We start from the raw sequence: 25,887 nt of genomic DNA, 5'->3' as shown, positions 1-25,887 counted from the left end.
CATTTTACAGATGAGGAAACTGTGATGAAAAAGATTAACTTATTTAACAAGTAAAAATCTTATATAGGATTTGGACTCAGGTAGTTCTGCCTGATTCTAAGTCTAGACTGCCTAGCTGCCTACTAGATCTGTACTCCCAAAGGGGTCAAAGAAAGATGAAAAGGATGCATAGGCATAAAAAAAATTATAGAGGCTATTTTCATAGAAGCAAAAGACTGCCCTAAACTAATGCTGTGCTCATCTATTTGGGAATGCCTCCCCAAAATTTTTATATGGATTGTTATTGCACTATAAGGAATGATGAAGTGGATTTCAAAAGAAACTGGGCTCTATATGAACTGATGCATGCATAAGTGAGCAAAACCAGGAGAACATTTCTACAATAACAACTGTTTAAAGACAATCACCCTTGAAACCTTTGAGGGCTCTGATCACTCCAATGCAACCAGGACTCCAGAAGATCAATGAAATATTTTACCTATCTCCTGAGAGAGAAGAGATAATAGATTCATGATAAGAATAAGGTATATAATTTTCAGATTTGGCCAATGAAGGGATTTGCTGCTCTTGACTAGACATATATGTTATAAGATTTGGTGGGAGTTGGGAGGGAGCTGGAATGGGAGAGAGAGCTTAAAATAATTAAACTATAAGATCCCTGTGGCCAGTGTCCTCACTCTGAACTTCTAATTCAAATGAGTAAGTATTTACCTCAACCATTCATTCACTCATTCAACAAGTAAGCAAGCAAGTACTTAATATGTCCCTGCTAATATGTAGCTGGAGGCAGCTAGGTGCCTCAGTGCATAGAACAATGGACCTGAAGTCAGGAATTCAAATCCAGCCTCAGATGCTTACTAGCTGGGTAAACCTGGGCAATTCACTTAACCTGTGTTTGCCTGAATCCACTGGAGAAGGAAATAGCCAACCACACCAATATCTTTGGCAAGAAAATCCCATGATTGGTCCATGGGGTCACAAAGAATAAGACACAATGGTATGATTGAACAACAATACCATACAAGAGTCGCACTCCATAGTAAGGGCACAAAAACAAGTTGAAGCCATCTCTCTCTTTAAAAAACAACGTTTGTTTCTTGAGGGATGTAGCTGGCACTGAGATAAGCCAATACAAAATAATTTTAGGGAGCAATAAATGAGAGAATCACAAAAGGGAGGATTCAGCAGCACCTGATTTAAATCTGATGTGCCTGCTATAAAAATAATAATTAGTCCATGATGACAGACTTTTTCAAGGTTTTCAAAGCTCTTTTCTCACAATGACCCTGGGGTTGGCAAGGTTGTTAGTTCATTACCTCTACTTCAAAGTCCAGGAAACTGAGCCTCTGAGAAATTAAGTGACTGGTTTACAGTCATACAACTCTTGAGTGTTGGACGTGAGACCCAAATCCCTGCCTCTGTTGATGCCAAACCCACAGCTCTTACCCCTATATAGTACTGTTCCCCCAGCAAAGGGCTGAGATGGGATAATACATGACAGAAGATGTTCGCCCTCAAAGATCTCATGGTTTAGTGGGGAGATAAGACTTAATACTTTGGTCAGGAAGCCTCATCCTTGCCACTTAGTGACTGTGTGCAGATGATTAAAATGTAAATAGCCCATAGCTAATGAAGTGTTAGTTCAGAGCAAGCAGTCATCTTCTGCCGGATAGCAGGGAAGGCTTCCCAGAAGACAGAGCACTTGACCTGTGCCTCAAAGGTAGGGAAGAATTTCAACAGAGCGATGAGCAGAAGACTTTCCAGATGGAAGGCATGTATGAGCAGAAGCACAGCGTCTTGGAAGTTATTGAGTGTTCCGGGAGAAGGATATGTATAATCCAGCTCACAGGGAGCCTAGAGTACATAAAGTTAACTAGAATGAGAAAAGGTTGGAATGTTGTCCTGGGGCCAAATTATAGTAGGTCAATCTTAAAGTTTAGATTATATTTCAAAAGCAAAAGAGGAATCCATGAAAGCTTTGACATATGAAACAGAATAATATCAAGGCAAATAATAGTAGGGATAGACAGGGTCTGGACTTGGGATTTCATTGGCACAGGGAACTCATATCTCTTTCACCCCTGAAAAGCAGGCTAACCATAAATTTGAATTTAAAAAGCCATCATTGACTAGAAACTTTGTTTAAATCTATGTACAGAATGATTAGAATGGTTATTTGGGTGGGGGAGGAGTTGTTTATCTATGCCTTTTCTTTTTATAAAACATTCATTTTTTAATACAACCTTCCTTTGCCCCCATTCAGTGAGCCTTCTCTTCAAACCAAGAATCATTTTCAATCAGCAAAAAAAATCAACAAACTCATCAATTGTATCTGACTGCAGGTGCAACATTCCATGTCTGTAGTAGCCCCTATTTCCTTTGAAGAAGGAAGGTAGTCTCTTCTTAAGGGTCTCCTTGTTCAGTTTAATTTTGTTGTTTTTATCATTTACATGTTGTACTCAATTTGTATATTGTTTTCCTTACTTCACTCTATGTTGTCAACTTGGAATCTAGAAACCCCAAATTTGTGTCCTAGTGGAATCTAGTGAACCCCAGGTTTCAGGACTAGCTTGTAGGTGGGAGACCCCAAAGTTTGTTCTTGTTCCCTGTTCCCCTGGGAATCCACCCTGAAGGGAATATCAGGCTAGCAGTTTCAGACTGAGTGGGGGACCCTTAGGTGAAAGACAACCCTCTTGAGGTGGAGGCTAAGCCCAAGCCAAGTGACTATTCTTATCTCCAGAAGCCTCTCCCAGTACATCATACCCTCCTTCAGAGGATCAAACTTGGGGACCTTCAGTCAATTCATACATTCCCCCAAAGTTTCTTTAAATTCCTACATTTGTCATTTTTATGGCACAATAATATTATGTTCATGAGGCATAATCTGTTTGGTAAGTTAACAGGCACTCACTATTCCAATTATTTGCTCCCCCCCCCAAAAAAAAAAACTGCTAGGAATGCTTGGATATAGAAAGGACCTCTTTGACATGATTTAACATGATTCATTTAGCCAGCTTTAGGCCATGGGTTGGTTGCCTACAGGTTGCCAAGTTCTGCCTCAGGACAATCATCATCCATGGGGTAGTGTTTTACATCCCAAAAGGAGACTGGCCAAACAGGGATTATTTAATGCTTCAAGAAGACAACCTCGAGGTGAACCCAGACAATAAAGGTTAATAGAAAATTAAACCTGATGATCTGTCTGAGCTTCCTGGAAAGATCAGAGCTATGGGGCATAAGTGTATGTTAGGGGAGAAATGCAAGGGGAATTTAGAGCAGCTGCCTGAGACAAAGGGATGCAGACAACGGGAAGGACTTTAAGTGGACACTGCAGTATTCGTTCATCAGAGTAAATACTGAACAGATGGATACACCCAGACCAATATTTAGTCAACAAACACTGACAGTTCTATAGGAAACACGGTGGCCATGAGGAAAGAGCTTTCCAATGACCACATCCCCTGTTTCCCCCCAGGCAGGGTATTGGGCAATGAGTGGAGGCAACATGTTAGAGGAGGAAGAGAATTAGGAGTGAAACTCTGTTGATTCAGGAATGAAACTATTGACCCAGGGTTCTACTCTCAGCTCCACTACATATTTGTTAGGCGATTTCAGTCAAGTCATTAAATAAACAATTTTCCTTAGCCTCAGCATGCGCATCTGTAAAATATGAGGGTGGAAAGTAGCCTTGAATGAGATAACCTAGGAACTTCCTTCCAGCACCAACATTCTATGAGTCTACATGACTCCAGGCACTTGAGAAATATTTGCTGACAACAGATTGGTAGAGATACCCTACTCTGCATCCACCTTCATCCACGATTTGGCCCAATTCTGTCATAGTAAGTTTAGACATGTTATAAAAGGGTGATAGCAAAGAGATCTCCATACTGTGTCAAGTCCCCCAAGACTGAAAAATCTGCCTTTGCAGCTGTGTGTGTGTATATGTGTGTGAGAGACAAACAGACAGACAGACAGACAGACAGACAGAAATAGAGAGAAATAGAGACAGAGAGAGACAGAGAAAGCAAGAGAGAGAAACAGAGACAAAGAGAAAGACAGACAGACAGACAGACAGACAGACATGAAGGGAGAAGGGAAGGAGAGGAAGAGTGACAGAGAGACAGAGACAGACAAAGAAAGAGAGAGAGAAACAGAAAGAGAGAAAGAGACAGAGAGAGAGAGACAGAGAGAGAAAGGGAGAGAGACAGAGAGAGTACATGAGAACTTTACCTGGCTAATGACTCTTCTTTCCAGACTCAGTGAAGCATATATCTCAAAGACATCAAATTGACTGCAAATGACCTGCAAAATAGAAGTAACCCAAAGTTAAAACAGTCATGAAATATTTCATTCAAAGAGACCTCTGTAAACATGCCATAGGTTTAATTTACAGATTCATTTCCTACCAGGTCCCCACCATGCTCCAGCAAACTCTTCAGCAAGGATGCTCACTTCAGTCTGAGAACTTATATGTCTTATGTGCCCTTTGTCCCTTCAGTTCCTCCTTGTGATTGGACTAATCCTCCCAGAACCTCCAAGTAAAGAGGGTGACCAAATGAGTCATTTCTTCATTTCTTACCAGGCTGCACTCTTTCAGACTTCACCATAATGTCCCTTGTCTCCCTCCCCCATTAACCTTTTTCAGCTTTCTTCATATGTTGTCTTCTACCTTTAGAATGTAAACTCCTTGAGGGCAGGGACTGTCTTTTTGTTTGTATTGCATCTCTGGTGCTTAGCTCTGGGCTTGGCAAATAGTAAACACTTACTAAACGTTTGTTGGCTGAGTTTTGGATATGACTTTTTTCTATTAATAGTAATTCCTAACTATTATTTCTGAAAGAATTTATCTGACAGATTTTAAGAATGAAAGTCTTATGATAAATACAGTATATCATTTTTTCAAACTTCCCCAAAATAATATACTTAACTCTTCATTTATAGTAAATTGTACACAAAATAATACAGTCCTGGTTCTCCTCTGTGTCCCTCCCCAAATTATACAGGAATTTGAATTGAATTATGCAATGAGGTTCATAAAGATTTAAACTTTAAAAAAACTTTTCAAGCACAGTGTTACTTTTTCTCACTTTTGATGATACTCAAAAGTAAAAGATGCCTCATTATCCAGTGTAGGAAAGGTAAGTTAAAACTTTCTGAGGTTTTCAGGATAACGTTTTCTGAAGTTATTGGTGAATATTATCTATAGACAGGCCTTGAAATTTTAATAATCCTTAATATTTTAGGATCAACTTCAAATCCAGGAAGACCGGGGTTCAAATCCTGCCCCCAACACATACTGACTGTGTGAACTTGCACACTTAACATCTCAGTACTCTTGGTGGCACTAATGTAACCCTGTGTGTTATAGAGAACATATCATCTTGTATAAGTAGAGACAGATTGCTCATCCAGGAGTTCCCTATATCAATGACATTGCAAGTCCATTTCCTCCCCTTTACTTCACAAATCACCAGAATCTTTAAAACCATTACTGATAGTCAGAGGTCATCCACCAATTTAAGGAAACAGTAAGAATGGTGGAGAGCCTTTAGAGACCATACCCAGGGAGGTATCTCCAAAGACTATGGAGAGTCTAGAACTTATATCTTGACTAAAAAGTCTTTTTTTTATCATACAAAGCCAACCATTCTCTCCCATATCTATAGTTGTTGTGAACTAGTATCCATTAATAATCATAGTTTAAATTTCTATTGTGATTTAAAAAGTACTTTCTATTCCATAACTCTGTGCAAAAGTAGCATAAGCATTACTGTCCCCATTTTATAGATGAGGAAACTGAATCTGATAAAGGTTAAATATTTTTTCTAAAAGATACCTGCTTATAAATTCCATGATTAATTTTAGGATTCTCGGTCCTTTCTTTCTTACAAATCATTGTTTGCAGTCCTTAAATAATGACCAATGAGTTTGTCTACAAAAGGACATTTTTCTTTAAAAAGTATTTGGGATACATCTATCTGTTCAGCATTTTCTCATGAATTTGCTATAAATATGACAATTCTCCAGACTATTTTTTCCCTTTCAACTAACTCTCCCTGTTGGCAAGGAAGACTGGCAAACATCAAATGCAGATGGCAGAAGTTCAGCAGTTTAGAGAACACTGCAAGGGGTCACAGAGGACAGAACGGGGGGTTGGCTTTTGCTTTTTTTGATCTCACAGAGTGTTTGTGAAACTGCAACCAGTCATCCAGGAATTAGAAAGAGAATCCAATTAAATTTAATACAAAAGTTAGTAAAATGTCTTCAGTGAGACACACTGGCTATTTGGCAGGTATACCATCAGGAATAACTGAAAATTTCTCATGGCAACCAAAGGATGTGGACCCCTCTCTGAACCCCTCTTTCTTCTTCCTAAGCTACTTAACTGCCTCTTTTCCTTTCTCCTGCTCCTCTCTCTTATTCTTGTGGTCTCTGACTAATTCATCTTTTCCCTTATCGCCTTCTCCTTTCCTCATACCCCAGCTCACCACCTCTATTTTGTCTCCTAGTCTGTCTACATTTTTTTACCCCTTTATTCATTCTCTTCCTTTTCCCTGCTCCTATGCATTAGGCAAAGGGAATGGGGGACCAAAAAGGTGTCTTTCTACTTCCCTTTTCCCCTTTGTGGCTTTTCTCCTCTTATCCATTAATATTAGCACATTTCCATTCTCGACTTCTTTTATAGCTCTTCTTTCCTCCCCAGTGTCAAATCTCTGTTATCAGCACACAGCCAGTCCTTCCTAGCTCAGAGTATAGACATGAGAGAAACAAGGACTGGACTCCTGTACTGTTCAAAGGAAACAGAATATGCCACTGGGAGGTACCAGTCTCCTAGCACACTGCCAGGGCAAAAGCAGGGGGAAAATTTTTTTTTTCTAACAGTGGGACAATTCAGGTATATTCAGCTGGCTTTGCTAGGAAAGGTATAAAGAAATAAAATGTAGTGGAAAAATAGGTTTTATTCTTGGTATTCTTCTTTCCCTGACTGCTTTTCTCTCCAAATGAATCCTACCCTTCATTAGTCTTATCCCTCATTGTGCAAATACCAAAAACCTGCCCAGAGTGACTGAAATAGGCCTCATTACCAGTACAAGTCCCATGAATGACACAGGCAGGAGTTAACAGATTCCTCCTTGACAAAGAAGGCATAATGCAGTCCATGAAAACCCCCATTTAATGCCCCTGACAGGAAGCCTTACATGTTCCCACTTAAAGACTAGATGAAGAATATTAGCATTTCAAAAATGCCAAGTCTAACATGCTTATGATAAATATGATAGCATATGGTAGGACAGGGTCATCTCAGGTTTTTTGTTTTCTTTGAAACACAATGGAGCAACTTAGTGTCCTTTGTAAAGTCAGTCATTTCTTTTTATTTGCTGTAGAATATCAGCAATGTCCCACAGACCAAGAACTACGACCATGAGCCTAAAGACAGAAGACCAAGTGGATGAAGAAAAACACAGTCCAAAATGGTGGTATTCCAACAATTTCTTCCAATTTTTATGCCTCCTTGCACAGTCCCAAAGCTTGGCATAAGTCCCAGTTGATAGAGACAGATACCAAGCCATTTGGAAGGAGAAACTTTCTCTCAATGAACAAAGAATTATCACCTCATTGAGTTGGAATATGGTACAATACAACAAATATTTTTTAAGCATCTATAATGTACCAGGTGCATTGTGCTAAGTGCTGAGAATATAAATTAAAAAGATAGTCACTGTCCTCAAAGATCTTAAAATCTAATTGGGAAAAGCCACACACAAGAGGCTGAAAATAAGGTGCAAGACTCAAATCCAATAAAGTCAGCTGAGCTTCAAAACCCTCTTTTAAAAAAAAAGCTTTGGGAAGTCCTTTTTGTTCTATCTTCTAGGCTTCTAATTAGAGGGAAAGTATCTGAGGTTTATAGATGAGATACTAGAACCAAATCTAATACAATCTCTGTGATAATGAGTCTTCTAGTGATGAATGAAGAGGGGAAGTGAGCAGTTTACAAGCAAACTGACCAGAAGTGACCATAGAACAAAAGGGATAGAAGACTATTAAAAAGTAGACCCAAGAATACCAAAACCAGAGAATGCAGTGGTCACTTAATGGATAAGCAAACATTGTCTTCAATAAATGTTAGTCATTCTGTAAAGGCATACATAGAGGAATAGTTGACATTCATAATGATGACCCTGAGACATAAATAAATGGTTAAATTATGTTAAATTACAGTATACTTTACAAAAAAAGACAGATGTGTAAAATATTTTTAAATGTCTTTAATGAGGTACCCCAATACCCTTTTCTTAACACTATTTTGTTCAGCATATTTGTCAATAATATGGATGAAAATGCAGATGCCTTGTTTATTCAAAATGGTTAAATAAAAAAATAATGAATGGGACTCAAAAGGTTGCAAAGCTTCAGCTATCTAAAAAACTCAGCTATCCAGAATAGTTCTTTCAGTAAGGATTGCAGATTGCTGAGATTTCCTTGTAGTCAACTATATCAATATAGAGCACTATTATAAAATACTATTATTAACTTTATAGAAAATAAGGATAGAAATAAGTGTTACCTTGGCAAAGATATACCAGGGCTCTCTTGTTAGGGGAATTCAGTATCTCTTTGAATCACATAGTACAATCAAAGATAAATGAAATTGCTAGGAAACAATGTAAGGATATTTTAAATCCTGGGCATAATTCAATGTTGTTGTTTTTTTAAATGACCAGGAATATAGTACTTTTCTAATTTGAATCATGATTTTGGAAAGCTTCTGGGTCTGTATCTATTATAGAATTTATAAATCACCAATTCCCAGGTGTCCTGGAAAAGCTACACACTAGAAATGTAGTACATTAATGAGATAAAATTCTTGCCTAGCTTTGACTTTTCTGAAACCATGGAAGTAATGAGTAGAGAAAGGTGGCTAAAAGTCAACTTTTAAGGAGCTTAGTCTGATTCTTTATCTCACATCACATCCAGTGAGGTATTTGGCAAAGTCTGTCATATGAAAAAGATGGACATGTGGTCTAGATAGCAATATTTATTAAATGCCTACTATGTAAGTTCAGGGAATGCAAAAGATAGCCCCTGCCCTCAAAGAGCTTACAATCTAATGAGAGAGACAGCATGCAAATTATATATATATATATATACATATATATATATATAAAATGTGTGGATGTATATATTTATATATACAGAGAGAGAGAGAGAGAGAGAGAGAGAGAGAGAGAGAGAGAGAGAGAGAGAGAGAGAGAGAGAGAGTGAGTTCAGGATATATGGCAAATTATATATAGGATAAATAGAATATAATTAACAGAGGGAAGGCACTACAACTGAGAGGAGCAGGCTCACTGTAGAAAGTGGGATTTCAGATAGAGTTTAAAGGAAGTCATGGAGGTCAGTAAGCAGAGACTGAGGAGAGACAGCATCATTCTATACACGGGGAATAATAGAATAGGTAAGAGGATCCTAAACTTGTTGAATGGCCCAAACCATAGAATAATGGGCAAATTCATACACATTTTGGAGGTACTCTGCATAATTAATGGAGCGATTCATAGGATATATCATTCATTAATGGAGCAATGTGAGCTTAGAGAATGTTCTTTTGAGTAGTCCCCAGCTCTGTCTGGCCCTATTCAGTCAAAATGTTATTAATCACTAGGGATGGCACTGATAGTATGTTCATCAGCTTTGCAGGTGGTACCAAGCTAGAAGAGATAGATAAATGCACTACATCAAAGAATCAGGATCTAAAATTATCTCAAAAAGAATTAATATAATATGATGAAATTTAATAGGGACAGACATAAAGTCTTGGGTTTAATAAACAAGTTAAACAAAAACAACATGAAATCAATGGGTGGATGGAAGAGGTATGGCTCATCATCCCTCCCTCTCCCATGTAAAAGAGAGCTAGCAATTTTAGTGGACTAGATCACAGATCTAAAACTGAAAGGAACTTCAGACATCATCTTGTCCAATCCTGATATCTTAGAAATGAGGAAGATTGAGATCCAGGAAGAGTAAGGTCTCACAGAAAACAAAATCTTGAGACTAAATTTGGGTCCAAATCCTCTGACTCCTGAATTGTTCTCTCCACTATGCCCTGCTTCAATGTGAGACCACAGTGTGACAAAGTGATCCCCACAAAAGCTAACATCACGTTGATGAAGGCATAGTGCCCACATAGCAGGGGATAGGTTTCCATGAATTCCACCCTACCTGGATCATGATTTGAGCACTTGGTTCCACATTTTAGGAAAAGCTTTGACAAACTAACATGTATCTAAAGAACAACCAGGGTATGGAGGAAAGTAGAAACCATATCACACAAGGATGACATTTGAAGTAAATTAAGGTTTTCATGGAGAAGAGACAATTCAAGAGGGGAAGCACAATAGTGGTTTTCAGGAATTCAAAGAGATTTTATGTGAAATGAAATGAGATTTGTTCTGTTTGATCAGAGTGGACGAAAGGAAGAAGAATGAATGTAAATTGAAGAGGCTGATTTCAGTGGAATTCAAGGGGGAAGAGGGGAACAACAACTAGAGTTATCGAAAGGCAGAAAGAATTGGGAAGTAGTGAGGTCTTTAAGCAGAGGATATGCGACCACTTATGTTGGATTAGGTGGTCTTGGAGTCCCTTCCAACTCTGATTCTATCAATTCTGTGAAATTTCTGTGACTCATAGTGTGTTTATTTTTTTTTAAATCATCCCTTAGTCATGGCTATTCCTACTCTCCCCTAACTGATTCCTTAATGAGACAACATGATATAATAAAAAGAACCTAGGACTTGGGAATCAAGAAACCTGAGTTTGAAGACAAGCTCCTCCACTTGGATGGAATTTCTTCATCTGTAAAATAAATCATTTGTATTATATAATCTTTATCCCCTTTATAGCCTTTGGCCCCATGATTCTAAAGTTCAAGTTTATATTTTCTGTCACCATGGATTACTTAAGTTTGTTGGACCTCAGTTTATTCATTTATATGATAGCTATTTTATTGGCTGATCCACCCATTGCAAAGATTTGTAAGAAACATCCCATAAAATCATCTGTGTGAAAGTACTTTGTGAGCTATAATGCACTGTACAACAAAGTATTATTACGAGATTCACATGGAAATTGAAGAAAGCAAATTAAACTTAGAGGTACAGCTGAGGTTGAAGTCTCTTTATAACTCACAAGCTATTTGGTCATAGGGAAATCATTTAGCCTATCTGAGTTCAGTCACTTCATCTGTCAAATGGGGATAGTAGTACTTATACTGCACATCTCTGTTTAATTAGTATTTCCATCATTCTAAGGGCAGCTAGGTGGCACAGTGTGCAGAATACCAGGACTGTAAACAGCAAAACTCATCTTCCTGAGTTCAAATTCAGTCTCAGACACTCACTAGCTATGTGATCCTGGGAAAGTCACTCAACCCTGTTTGCCTCAATTTCCTAATCTATAAAATATGATGGAAAAGGAAATGGCAAACCACCCCAGTATCTTTGCTGAGAAAACTCCAAAACAGGGTCATGAAGATTCAGACACAACTAAAACAAATGAATAATTACAAATCATTCCAAGGATTAACTAGCTAGTATACCCATAATTCAAGATATATCAAAAATCTCCTGAGACTAGCCAGAGGGCTCTAAAGCTGACACATTCTGACAGAGGACCTTGAGTAGGCATATACATCTATGGACAAAGAAGGTCTGGAAATTCACAGGCCAGTCCCAACCAACACTAAAACCTAGAATTCAAAATTTGGATTTAGGGATGTTCAGGCGTCAGAAAAAGTAACTCTCTGTACAACAAAGAACCAAAAGAATACATGCACCTACATGCACATGTGTACATGAGTCCAAGAGATAAAAGAGTACCCTACTGTGTGTGGACCTGGAAGGCAATTCCTAGGACTTATGTTGCATACTCTCTGGGTAGAAGTTCTAGGGAAGACTGGGCTTGCATTTGCTCCTGAATTTTGCAAAAGCTTTAAAAATAAATTCATGATATTCAATATGCACTGTTGCAGAAAATGGAATTTACTTTTCTTCATGGTCTAGGAAAAAGTTGAGATCCATTTTTATATCCTCTCTTTTACCATCACTGGATTTAGGATTGATGGTTCCCCCCAAAAGAAGCCTTCATTGACCTATCAGCAGTTCTAAAGCACTCCAAACTATAAACTGCATTTAGTCTACTATATTATCTTTCAACTTAATTACACCCTTGGATATGAATAGGTTTTAATAAAAGCCCCATATCCACATAAGAACAAAGGAATTTGACCTCACTGAAAGCTACAATTTTGATGACTTAAAGCAAAATAATAATAAAGTACCCTACTTCAAACTCAGAGCAAAGGACCCAAGTGAACTATCCAATCTAGCCACACTATGCCTAATTTTTCTTAATTTTTTAAAATTGATAAACTGGAAAAAGAAAAAAAGTAACACTTCAGATCAATCACTAGCTATAGCTGCCATTCCTGAATCTAGTTTGCTCCCATACTAACAAGGTCTTTTTTTTTTTTAATTCCAGGCATGAGAAAACCAGAGAGAGGCCATCTGCATTCATTGATCTTTTTGTCCCTTAAATTACTCTTTGACAGTTTTCCAGCCACAGCCACTGCTGTTCTAGCTCTGTCATTTCACTCTGATTTCTACATCATTACAATTCATTACCAGGAAGTAGTTTTACATACCATCTGTATTCACTACATAAAGTTCTATAGCAGTATTTTTCAGCTGTGGCATAACTTGTTTTGGGGCCTTGGGGACAGAGAAGAATAGCAGAAAGCAGTCTATCTTTTCCCAGTGCCAGTTCCAAGTGCTTTCTCCATCTGGGTTGCCTGAACAAGGAGTTCTTACCTTTTTCAGGCAGAGGCTCAAAACTTGCTCTCTGTTCAGCTGTTCCATCTTTGGAATTCTTCTACTATCATCCCACACTGTGAGAAACAAAGCTTAAGGAAAAAGTAAAGCGTGAACTACCTAATATTATGCCTCCTCCACCACCATATTGTGTGTGTGTGTATATACATATGAATTCTGGCCAGAACCATAACAGGATTTCCAAATTAGAACTGGAGACTGAATAGTCAACAGATTTTAAAGAAGAGGAAGCACTAAATATGAAAATGACCCAGCAGGAAAAACAATAACGCATTTGCTGCCTTGAATGACAGATGAGTACAAATAGAGGTGAAGAGGCTGGACAGCTAGTGTAGAAGGGAGGAAGACATGCAGCTGGGGAATTCCTGGTAATTTGGTATGATTTTGCAAGACTAACAAATGTTCCTGGTTGTTGATACTGTTGGCATGAAAGTCAAGACAATGTATGTTAATTACTGATCTAGAACAACTGAATAAAGTTTTATCAGATAACAGGACATGAATCTGGGAAAGCTTCCATAAGAAGCCTGACTAGCATAGAGCGAATCATATACAGGTGTGTGTATTGTACCAGAAAGCAACCAGGGTTTGAGCAAGGGAAGATGAAATAGATAAGAAAGGAGTGAATCAAATAGATTTCTGAAATTCTATAGTGAAAGGATCTTGCAAATAGTTCATGAATACAACCATCATTTGCTGGTAATGATGGTAAACACAACAAGCATATCTCAGGTATGAAGAGCAGTGGGAACTACTCCAGTGGCTAGAAAAGATTATATTGGGCTTTCTTTTAGAGGTAGTGAACCAATATGTGTGCAGTCAAGACAATGTGGTGTGCTTATAGTACTGAAGATGAAAAAAACCGAGGGCTCTTTCTCTACTTTCCAGCTTATCAAAGAAGACAAAGTGTTCTTTGACAACTTGAAAGAAATTCTCCAAAAGGGAGGCTCAGGGTAAATGGAATGTGAGGGAGAAGAGAGGAATCAAACCAGAAGCCTACTGGACCACTGGAGATATTTTACAAGTGTGAAGCTTTTTCCATAAAGATTGGAACTGGAGCATGAGAGGTAAAAGGAACTTTCTATAGAAGATCAAGCATTACGAGGAGCAAACAAATCAACAAGCATTTATGAATCACCCACTGTGTGGCAAGCACTGGAGATACAAAGACAAAAGAGAAGCAGTTGCGTTACTCAACAAATTTATATTCTTTCAAGAAAATACATGTATACCTACAAGCACATACAAAATAAATACAAGGCAATGTGGGCAGGATATCAGGAAAAATCTCATATAAAAGGTTAACTCCTAAACCAGAGTCTAAAAGAAAAGAAAGTATACTCTGGGCACAAGGGACAGCCTGTGCCAAGCTTGGGGATGGGAGATGGAATATTAAATGTGAGGAACAGGAATTCAAGTTTAGCTGGACCAAAGAGTACATGAAGGGAATAAGGTATAAGAAGCTTGACATGGTAGCCTGAAGCCAGGTTGTGAAGAACTTCAAATGCAAAAAAAGACAAAATTGTATTAGGTACTATGAAGCTGCTGGAATTTACCGAGCAAGGGAGTGACACATTCAGTACTGGCTTTAGAAATATCATCTTGCCAAACTGTGATGTGTGGAGTAGAGACTGAAGAGGGGCAATGCTTGATGCAGGAAAATCAATCAGGAAGCTAGAATTTAGGAGAGCTTAAGCTTAGGTGGTAGCCCAATAAGGGTAGGTGTTGGATGCAAAAAATGCTATGAATCAATGAGGCTTGGAACTGATTCGATTTGTGAGGTGAAGAAGGAATTAGGATGATTTGGAAACTGGCAATCTGAGTGATTAGATGATGTCTCAACAAAAACAGGGAATTGAGAGAAAGGGTGGCTTTGGAGGAAATGATAATTTTTGGGACATGTTGAGTGTTAGTGGTCTATAGGATACCCTCTTTTAAAGATATAATAGCTAGATAGTCAACAATCATCTATTAGGCAACTGGTGCATTACTGAAGGAACTCAGAAGAGAGGCTAAGGTTGTACATATTGATTTGGGATATAGATTAGGAAGTCATCTGAAAAGAGATGATAATTGAACCCATAAGCCTTAATGAGATAATCAAGAGAAAAAGTGTATAAAGGTAAGAGATTCCAAATCAGAACCTTGAAGGACACAATCCAACAGGGAGTACAATATGAGATGATAATTAACTACCAAGATGGTACAGCCAAGCCACAAAAGGAAGGCACCATCAGAGAAAAAGAAAACAGCGAGGATATAGTATCTAGGAAGAGAGGATAGATAATATCACCAATGTAGCATAGGTCAAGAAATAAAAGGAAAGAGAAAAGGCCATCAGATCTAACAATTAGGAGAACACTGAACACACACATTCACACACATGCACACACACATCACAAAAAAAATATTTTTCATGTAGTCAGTGGCTTTTCTCAATAAAAGGCAAATGCATATTGATCTGATAGGCCCAATTAGGAGGTGTATCTTTCTGGGAATGGCATCCAGGACATGACAAAGAATAATACAAGACTTGTGAAACCTGACAACCATTACTCAATTCTGCTGATTTGTGTGAGATTTAATGCTACCACTAGAAGCAAGTTGAAAATAATCTCTGGCAATTTTAAAGATTGGGGCAAGCACCTGAAGGACTTCAAAGTACAGGTGGTGCTTTCATTACAGTTGCTGATGGAAGGCTGGATCATTAGAATAGAAAAGAGGAGATAAGAAGTGACAAGCTGGCTAAGAAGACAGTGTTAAAGAACAAAGGGTGGCTTCCTGAATCATAATGTAAGAGACAGGAATGGTGGGCTCTTGGCAAGGGATAGAGTATTTCTCTCCAGAGCCAGGAAAAAACCAGGAGACTTACTGATCTCAAGAGAGCTTTAAACTAAAAATGGGGTAGGAAGGAAGAAAATACCAAGATACAACTTCAAAGTCAGATACTATAGTGAAGAGTAAGTGTAAGGTACATCTGTTTGGTTGGTTGCTGTCCTTTGTACTTGAATATACCCCCCATAACTCAACAGTGCATCCTGAGCTTCTGAACTAGATTTTTTTTAACACCCACTTTGGGGGGAAGGGATTGTATTTTAATAAAAATCCAAGTATTGAAAAGTTTTTTTTGTTTGAGAAAGATCTTCAAGAAAGAAACTTGCTAACTCCTAAATCCAGAGAATGAACTGTTGCAGAAAGATGGCAGAAAACCTACATTACATCAAGATCAAGAATGAACCTTGGGGTATGGTTGCTTGAACTGAAGGTTGATTGAATTTATTTTGAATGTACACTCTTCTGCCAAAGGGGGCTGCCCCCTAATTGGCTTTTGTCAATGTGCCCAGCAAAACATTGGTTTTGTTGTCTCTCTCTCTATCTCTCCAATTTTTCCCTTATCTCTAACTATTGTAATTTCATAGCTGGTATGTTTACAAGACCCATCAGAAAGACTAGTCTTTCTCTGGCCTCAGGGGGAATGGTGAATTTCAAAACTACTCCACCCTATTCAGACCATTCTTTAGAAGATGGGATTTAGCTATTTCCTGATCAATAACAACAGAGATACTTGGATTAACAGAATCAGGTCTTGGAAACTGCATTCTCCACCCTACTCAGTGTAACAAGATTAGGAAGGGCTGCAGCAAACTCAAGATTTAATTATTTAAGAATATGGCCTTCAACACACATGTGCAAAAAAAGGACAGGCCTCTGGGCACTCCTAGGTCCAGCCTGGAGTTCTCTGGACTTCCTGTGAGGAAGGTAGTTCTCTGGACTTCCTGTGAGGAAGGTAGAGTTCAGTTCGAGGCTGGTGCTTGAGGTTGGAGGAGCCCCACAGACTGCTTTCCTTCAGATTGGTCACGTGAGTGATAAGGACTGATCCCTTTCCCTATTTTGGCTATCCAAGGCCTTAATGCCCGCATTGGCTCAACCTGAGCCAGAGTGGTTCTGAGTTAAATTTCTTTCCTTCTCTCCCTCTTTCCTTCTCTCCCTCTTTCCTTATCTCCCTCTTTCCTTCTCTCTCTCTTTCCTTCTCTCCTTTTTTCCTTCCCTCTCTCTCTCTTTCCTTCTCTCCTTTTTTCCTTCTCTCTCTCTCTCTCTCTCTCTCTCTCTCTCTCTCTCTCTCTCTCTCTCTCTCTCTCTCTCTCTCTCTCTCTCTCTCTCTCTTTCTCTATCCCTCTAATACTTTCTTCCTCCTGTTGTAATTAAAACACCATAAAATTTGGGCACCTGACTTAAGTGTTTCATTTAGGAATTATATAAGTGAATTCCTTGGTGATCTTAAATTAATATATATATCAGTCTTTTAAAGTGATTTCAATATCACAATGTCAGGGTCAACATGAAGTGTGTCAGAATAGGAAAACTCTACCACAGGTCAGGCACAAATAGCCTCATTGAACATTTGAGATAGAGACATCTCTATATTATTTATACATCTCACATTTTCTTTTGAACTACTGCAATTCTACCATGTTCATAGAGCATAGCATCTTAGTAGGGAAAGAATTCAATATTGCTTGGAAGTCAGTGACCAGGAAGAGAGACAGAAACTATACTTAAACCCTCAGCTAACTAACTGTCCACCAATGCCCTGAGAATGGGTAATAAACAGGGTGAATTAGAGACTAGAGAACCAATTAAACTAGAAAAACAAAAGCACAATACAGAAGAAATATACCACAGACACTTCCACGAGATGACGAGTTGCTTTAATAGATCAAAAAGCTGGAAATAAGGCAGGATATATTTGTGATGGGAAAGTTCAACTATATGCATGTAAGCTGGAGGCCAATCTCTGCTAAAGCAAAACCACCTGACATTATTATTATTTGCCTAGCTAATAATGTAATCAATCAGACAGAGGAGAAATCAGCGAACAAAACAGTTATTCTGGACCTGATTCTAATCAGCCAGGAAAGATGATAGGTGAAATAAAAGTGAAAGTCATTTTATTAATTTTTCATATCACCTCGTCCAGAAAAAAAACATAATATCCCAGGCTACTGAAAGAACTTCTAAATACAATTCTTAAGCCACTAACTTCAATATTAATAAAGCACCTAATATTTGCAAGGCATTTTACTGAGCATAACAAGGCAAAAATGAAAAAGGCCACTAGAGGAGCTTCCATTCTTTTAGAGAGCACAACACGTAAACAAGGAAGAAGAAGATAATTTGAGGTGAGAGAGAGTGTTCATGATGAGAAGTATCAGAAAGGGTCTCTGGCAGCAGTGTCTGAGTTGAGCTTTGGAGGAAGCTAAAGGTTCTAAGATGAATGTGAGATGAGGGAGTGCATTCCAGACATGGTAGGAAGCCTGCACCTTCGCAAACATAGGGACAAAATAGAATGCCAAGTTCAAAGAAGAGTAGATTTAGTTTAAATGGTAGTTTACCTACAGTGAAGAATACACAAAGCTGAGTGATATGAAATAAATCTGATAATGTAAAAATAAGGTCAGATGGAGTCCAATTGTGAAAGCCTTTAAATGCCAAAGAGAGGAATCTGTATTTAATCCAAGATAGGGCATCACTGAAGATTTATGAGCAAGGCAATGAAATAATGAGGAAATCATGTCAAATGAGAAAAATATAAACAGAATGGAAACAGGACAGTTTTGTCCCAATTTTTAACAAAGCAAGAATGTGGAATCTTCAAACTACAGAGAAGTCAAAGGACTTAACATTGATTCTTGGAAAAATTCTAGGGTAGATTATTAAACAAATGATTTGTAAGCACTCAAAAAAAAAAGAGCAAGCATTACAAACCAACATGGATTCATTAAAAAACAAGTCACATCAAAGCAATTTCCTTTCATTTTTAGTAGAATTATTATATTGGCAGATTAAGGAAATAACATATGCCTTTATACATTTGCAAAGACCTTCATGATATTCTCATGATCTAGATGGACAAAATGTGGGCTGGAGATTAACAACTAAAAGATTAAAGTAGGTTTTGAATTGGCTGAACAAGTATGCATAAGGTTATTATAGAGCGGTGTTTATAATTGTAAATCACAGAGCTCTGTTCTTGACTGATTTGCACTATTTTTTAAACCATTGAAGACACAGGCTTATCAAGTGTGCATAAGACACAAAATTGGAAGGATACTTAATGTATTAGATAAAGGAAGGTCTCATCAGAATGGAACAATGGGCTACTATATTAAAATTTAATTACCTGCCAACTCTATCATAATCATTTGAATCACAAGAAAGCTATTGTAAGGATCAAAGGAAATAATGTTATGAAGAGCTTTGCAAAATTTGAAATACTATGTAAATGTCAGTTTTTAATATTATCATTATTATAAATGTAAAGACTCATACATTGGTTCAAAAAATCACCTGCTCAGAAAAAGTAAAGGGGTAATATGAGTAGACAGCAATTTGTGTGAGAATGACCTGGGGATTCCAAAGCACTGCAAACTCAATAAGTAAGCAGAGGGAAATGATAGTCAGAAAGACAATGCAGTCCCCAAACACATGAACAGAAATATGACATTCATTTGGAATAAAAGAGAAAAAGTCCCTCTAAGATGTGTCCTGGTCAGAGCATAAATGTAAATTTTTTATTCACTTTTTTCATAGAATTTCTAGAAAAGGCATTTTGGATGGTCAGAAGACCATTATTCCATAAGAGGATCAGTGAAAGAAATGGAGAAGGCAGCATTTACAGAGTATTTACAGAGGAATGATTCTATTTACTTTTAAAAGATATATTTTATTGCTATCTTTTATTTTTGCATTACCAAAATTCTTCCCAGCATCGCTCTCTCAATTACACCAGAGAGCTACCCCATATATAAAAAAGATGATTTTTAAAAAAAGAGGAAAGTGAAGTTGGGGTAGAAGGGATCAATGAACTGATCAATGTACTGAAAAAGTCTGAAAATATATGAAATGTATTACCTCCTACCTTTGAATCTCCCCATAAATCTTTTGGATTCAATTACTAATTTTAAATATATTTAAACTTGGAGGCTTCCAGGTAAACATGGCAGCAGTCTAAATGCAGTACTCTTCCTCTCCTCAGCATATACTGATATAGACTACATCAAAAGACCAAAAAAAAAATTCATATGAATGAAGGGACTCTACAGTAGGGCACAGAATTAAAGGTATCTGGGATTTGGGCATTTAAACACTATAAGGGGGTTAAAAAGCTTTCACCAAAATAAGAGCTGACCTACCTTCCCCCACCCCACCATGGAGCCAAAGTCAGAGCCAATGCAAGCAGTGAGTGCATGAGGGACACCTCTAGAGCAAGTGAGGGGCACCTCTATGTCCTTGGCAGCTTAATAAGACCACCAAAGACCTATCCCTGAGAGCCCTTGACTTGAAACCCCAACAGGCTAAAGACTGAAGATCATGGGCTTCCATGGGGAGATAGCACAGAGAAAGGCAGCAAATAGTAGAACTTGCAGAGATTCCAGAGTTAGCCTCAGGCAAAATCCTAGCTCCATACCTCCGTACACAGAGAGCCTGCCCTCCTCACTGGGATTTCTGACTGGAAAAGGAAGGAAAAACAACTATAGTGATGGCAAACAATGCTCAGAACCAACTTCCTAACACCAAGAAAAAATAAGAAGAGGTTGACCCTAGATCATTTTTACAGAGGACAAACCCAGGCTACATGGGAAATAAAAGAGGAAATACAAATAAATGCACAAAAAGCTTCCAAAAAATTGGAAATTGGCCGAAAAATTTTGAAGAATTTAAATTGGAGCTTATCAAAAAGATGGAAGAATATTGGGAAGAAAAATGGGAAACAGTTCAAAAAGAAAATAACATGTTAAAGGACAAGAAATCCAAATTGGAGAAAAAGCTGGAAGCCACAAAAAGCATGATAGACCAAACTGAATAGAAAAATCAAAAGATTATAGCAGAAAACCAGGCCTTAAAGACCAGAATCGGGCAATTAGAAGTCAATGGTCTTGCAAAACAGAAAGAATTAATAAAGCAAAGGCAAAAGACTGACAAAATAGGAGAAAACATAAAATATCTCACTTACAAGATGATGAATCAGGAAAACCAATCAAAGAGACAATTTGAGAATCATTGGTCAACCTGAAAATCCAGAAATAAATGGAAATCTTGACATCATACTACAAGAAATTATCCAAGAAAACTGAGCTGATGTTCTTGAACAAGGGGACAAAACAGGCATTGAAAGAGTTCATAGAACACTCTCTACACTAAATCCTCAAAAGAAAACTCCCAGGAATGTAATTGCCAAATTCAAAACCTCCCAAGCTAAGGAGAAAATGTTATAAGGAGCCAAAAAGAGACAATTCAGATATCAAGGAGCACCAATCAGGATTACACAAGATATAGCAGCTTCCTCACTAAAGGACCACAAGACTTGGAATGTGATATTCAGAAAGGCAAAAAACTTGGGTCTTCAACCAAGGATCACCTACCCATAAAAAACAGACTATATACTTACAGGGGAAAGGATGGGCATTCAACAAAATAGAAGATTTCCAAGTATTTGTAAAGAAAAGACCAGAATTAAGTGGAAAATTTGGTATCCAAACACAAAGATCAAGAGAAACGTGAATAGGTAAATAAGAAAGAGAGGGAAAAGGGAGAAAATGTTTTTTAATCCAAACTTTCTTCTTCAAGGGCTTCAATAAGATCAAATTGTTTATATTAATATATGGGGGAAATGTTATTCGTAACTCTCAAAATTGATATTCACTATTATAGTTACTAGAAGAATAATTCACAGGAAGAGATTGAGGTAATAAGTGGTATAAGATGATATACAATAAAAGTAAAAGGGGGGAATCAAAGATAGCACCAATAGATATTTGAAGAAATAAGTTAAATAGGATAATTTTTATCACACAAAGAGACACAAGGGAAGAAGGGAAGAAAACTCTTATAAGGAAAAGAGGAAGAGAAAGCCAATAGGTAATACTTAAAGCTTACTCTAAGTGAAATCAATTCTGAGAGGGAACAGCATCTATATCCATTGAGTTATTGAATTCTATCTTACCCCACAGGGAAAGTGAGAAGGGAAAACGAAAGGGTTAGGGGGTTGGGGAGTTCAAAAAGGGAGGGAAAGAGAGTGGGGGAGGGAACTTAACAGACCTTAAAACAAAATAAGAAGAAGGGAACAAAAAGGGAGGGGCCAGAAAGGGAAGCATATTAAGGGTGGTGGTTAGGGGGACTGATTAAAAGCAAACCACCGGTTTAAAAGGATATAGCAAAAGAAGAAAGGACAGAACTAGAAGAGAATATCAATATACAAGTAGGAAACATAAATTCAAACATGAATGGTATGAATTCACCAATAAAACAAAAACAAATAGGAGAGTATATTAGAAACCAAAATCCTACCATATGTTATCTACAAGAAACACACATGAAGAGGGTAGACACTCACGAGGTTAGAATTAAAGGTTGGAGTAAGACCTTTTGGGCCTCAACTGAGAGAAAGAAGGCAGGAATTGCAATAATGATATCTGAGAAAGCCAAAGTAAAAATAGATCTGAATAAAAGGGATAGAGAAGGGAACTACATCCTGATAAAAAGCAGTATAAACCATGAGGAAATATCAGTAATCAACATGTGTGCACATAACAGTATAGCATCCATATTTCTAAAAGACAAACTAGTGGAGTTGAAGGAGGAAATAGATAGTAAAACTATACTAGTATGAGACCTGAACTTACCTATCAATTTTAGATATGAAATTTAGATCAATCAAATCAAAAAATAAATGAAAAAGTGGTAAGAGATGTGAATGAAATCTTAGAAAAATTAGAGTTAATAGCTATATGGAGAAAAATAAATAGCCACCAAAAGGAATAAACCTTTTCAGCAGCACATGGTACATTCACAAAGATTGACCATGTATCAGGGCATAAAAACATGGCAAAGAAATGCAGAAAAGCAGAAATAATAAATGCAAACTTTTCATATCATAATGCATTAAAATAATAATCACTAAGGGTACATGGAAAGCCAAATTAAAAATTAATTGGAAACTAAATAATATGATTCTGCAAATTTGGTTAACAAACAAATCATGAAAACAATTAAGAATTTCATTGAAGAAAATGACAACGATGAGACATCCTTTCAAAATCTATGGAATGCATCCAAAGCAGCACTCAGGGAGAAATTTATGTCACTGAGTTGATATATTAACAAATTAGGGAGGGCAGAGGTCAATGAATTGTACATTCAAATAAAAAAAAAACTTGAAAGCGAACAAATTAAAAACCCCCAGTTGAAAACTAAATTAGAGATCCTAAAAATTAAGGGAGAAATTAATAAAATTGAAAGTGAAAGAAGTACTGAATTAATAAATAAGACTAGAAGCTGGTATTTTGAAAAAACAAATAAAATAGACAAAGTACTGGTCAATCTAACAAAAAAGAAGGAAAGAAGAAAACCAAATTAATAGTATTGTAGGTGAAAAGAGAGACCTCACTTCTAATGAAGAGGAAATTAAGACAATCATTAAAAACTATTTTGCCCAATTATATGGCAATAAATATGACCATCTAGGTGATATGGATGAATATTTACAAAAATATAAATTGCCTAGATTAACAGAAGAAGAAATAGAATTCTTAAATAACCCCGTATCAGAAAAGGAAATTGAACAAGCCATCAAAGAACTTCCTAAGGAAAAATACCCAGGTCCTGATGGATTCACAAATGAATTCTATCAAACATTCAAAGAACAACTAATCCAAATACAATACAAACTATTTGACATAATAAGCAAAGAAGAAGTTATACCAAATTTCTTTTATGACACAAATATGGTACTGATTCCAAAGCCAGGCAGGTCAAAAACAGAGAAAGAAAACCATAGACCAATCTCCTTAATGACTATAGATGCAAAAAATCTTAAATAGAATAGTAGCAAAAAGACTCCAGCTACTGATCAGGAGGGTTATTCACTATGATCAGGTGGGATTTATACCAGGATGCAAGGAATGTTCAATATTAGGAAAACCATCCATATAATTGACCATATCAATAAACAAACAACAATCACATGAGTATCTAAATAGACACAGAAAAAGCCTTTGTCAAAATACAACACTCATTCCTACTGAAAACACTAGAAAGTATAGGAATAGAAAGTCCTTCCCTAAAAATAATAAACAGTATTTATCTAAAACAATCAGCAAACATCATCTGTAATGGGGATAAACTAGATGGATTCCTAATAAGATCAGAAGTGAAACAAGGATACCCATTATCACCTCTATTATTTAGCATTGTACTAGAAACATTAGCTGTAGCAATTAGAGAAGAAAAAGATATAAAAGGTATTAAAATTGTCAATGAGGAGACCAACCTATCACTCTTAAAGAATACTAGAGAATCAACTAAAAAGCTACTGGAAATAATCAACAACTTTAGCAAAGTTGCAGGATATAAAATAAACCCACGTAAGTCATCAGCATTTCTAGATATCTCCAACACATCTCAGCAGAAAGAATTAGAAAGAGAAATTCCACTTAAAATCACCCTAGACAATATAAAATACTTAAGAATCTATCTGCTGATCCAAACACAGGAACTATATAAACACAACTACAAAACACTTTCAACACAATTAAAACTAGATCTAAACAATTGGAAAAACATTAACTACTCACGAGTAGAATGAGCTAACATAATAAAAATGACCATCCTATCCAAACTTATTTATTTATTTAGTGCCATACCCATTGAAGTACTAAAAAAACTTTTTTACTGAATTAGAAAAAAACATAACAAAGTTCATTTGGTAGAACAAAAGATTAAGGATATTCAGGGAAATAATGAAAAAAAAAATGTGAAGGAAGGTGGCCTTGCAATCCCAGATCTCAAACTATACTATAAGGCAGTGGTCATCAAAACAATTTGGTACTGGCTAAGAGACAGAAAGGAGGATCAGTGGAATAGACTTGGGGTAAGTGACCTCAGCAAGACAGTCTATGATAAGCCCAAAGATCCCAGCTTTTGGGACCAAAACCCACTATTTGATAAAAACTGCTAGGCAAATTGGAAGACAGTGTGGGGGAGATTAGGTTTGGATCAACATCTCACACCCTACACCTAGATAAACTCAGAATGGGTAAATGGCTTGAATATAAAGAAGGAAACTCTAATTAGGTTAACACAGAATAGTATACATGTCAGATCTTTGGGAAAGTAAAGATTTTAAAACCAAGCAAGTGTTAGAAAAAATCACAAAATGTAAAATAAATAATTTTGATTACATCAAATTAAAAAGATTTTGTACAAATAAAACCAATGCAACCAAAATTGGAAGGGAAGCAACAAATTGGGAAACAATCTTCATTACAAAAACCTCTGACAAAGGTTTAATTACGCAAATTTATAAAGAGCTAAATCAATTGTACAAAAATCAAGCCATTCTCCAATTGATAAATGGGCAAGGGACATGAATAATTTTCAGTTAAAGAAATCAAAAATATTAATAAGAACATGAAAAAGTGTTTTAAATCTCTTATAATCAGAGAGATACAAATCTAAACAACTATGAGGTATCACCTCACACCTAGCAGATTCACTAACATAACAGCAAAGGAAAGTAACGAATGCTGGAGGTAAAGTTGGGACATTATAATGTATTGCTGGTAGAGTTGTGAACTGATCCAACCATTCTAGAGGGCAATTTGGAACTATGCCCAAAGGGCACTAAAAGACTGCCTTCCCTTTGATCTAGCCATTGCATTACTTGGTTTATACCCCAAAGAGATAATAAGGAAAAAACATGCACAAGAATATTTATAGCTGTGCTGTTTGTGGTGGCAAAAATTTGGAAAATGAGGGGATGTCCTTCAATTGGGGAATGGTTGAACAAATTGTGGTATATGTTGGTGATGGAATACTATTGTGCTGAAAGGAATAATGAACTGGAGGAATTTCATGGGAACTGGAACAACCTCCAGGAACTGATGCAGAGCGAAAGGAGCAGAACCAAGAGAACAATGTACACAGAAACTGATAC

General features: G+C 37.0%; 1 protein-coding gene across 6 annotated transcripts in view; it reads right to left on the bottom strand.

The window, feature by feature from the left end:
* Positions 1-4,291, bottom strand: part of ENOX1 (ecto-NOX disulfide-thiol exchanger 1) — a 577,820-nt gene extending 573,529 nt beyond the window's left edge. For 2 of the 6 annotated variants that reach the window (XM_056807986.1, XM_056807992.1), the window contains exon 1: positions 4,234-4,284. The gene's annotated coding sequence lies outside the window, so the exon portion shown is untranslated. Of the gene's footprint in view, positions 1-4,233 lie in introns of all 6 variants that reach the window. The other 4 variants (XM_056807991.1, XM_056807990.1, XM_056807989.1 and 1 more) reach the window with 4 other exon arrangements.
* Positions 4,292-25,887: the final 21,596 nt, after the last annotated feature.

This window comes from Monodelphis domestica, chromosome 8, assembly GCF_027887165.1.
Source record: "Monodelphis domestica isolate mMonDom1 chromosome 8, mMonDom1.pri, whole genome shotgun sequence".
Taxonomy (NCBI): Eukaryota; Metazoa; Chordata; class Mammalia; order Didelphimorphia; family Didelphidae; genus Monodelphis; species Monodelphis domestica.
The sequence above is the reverse complement of the archived record's forward strand: the minus strand, read 5'-3'. Positions and strand labels throughout refer to the sequence as shown.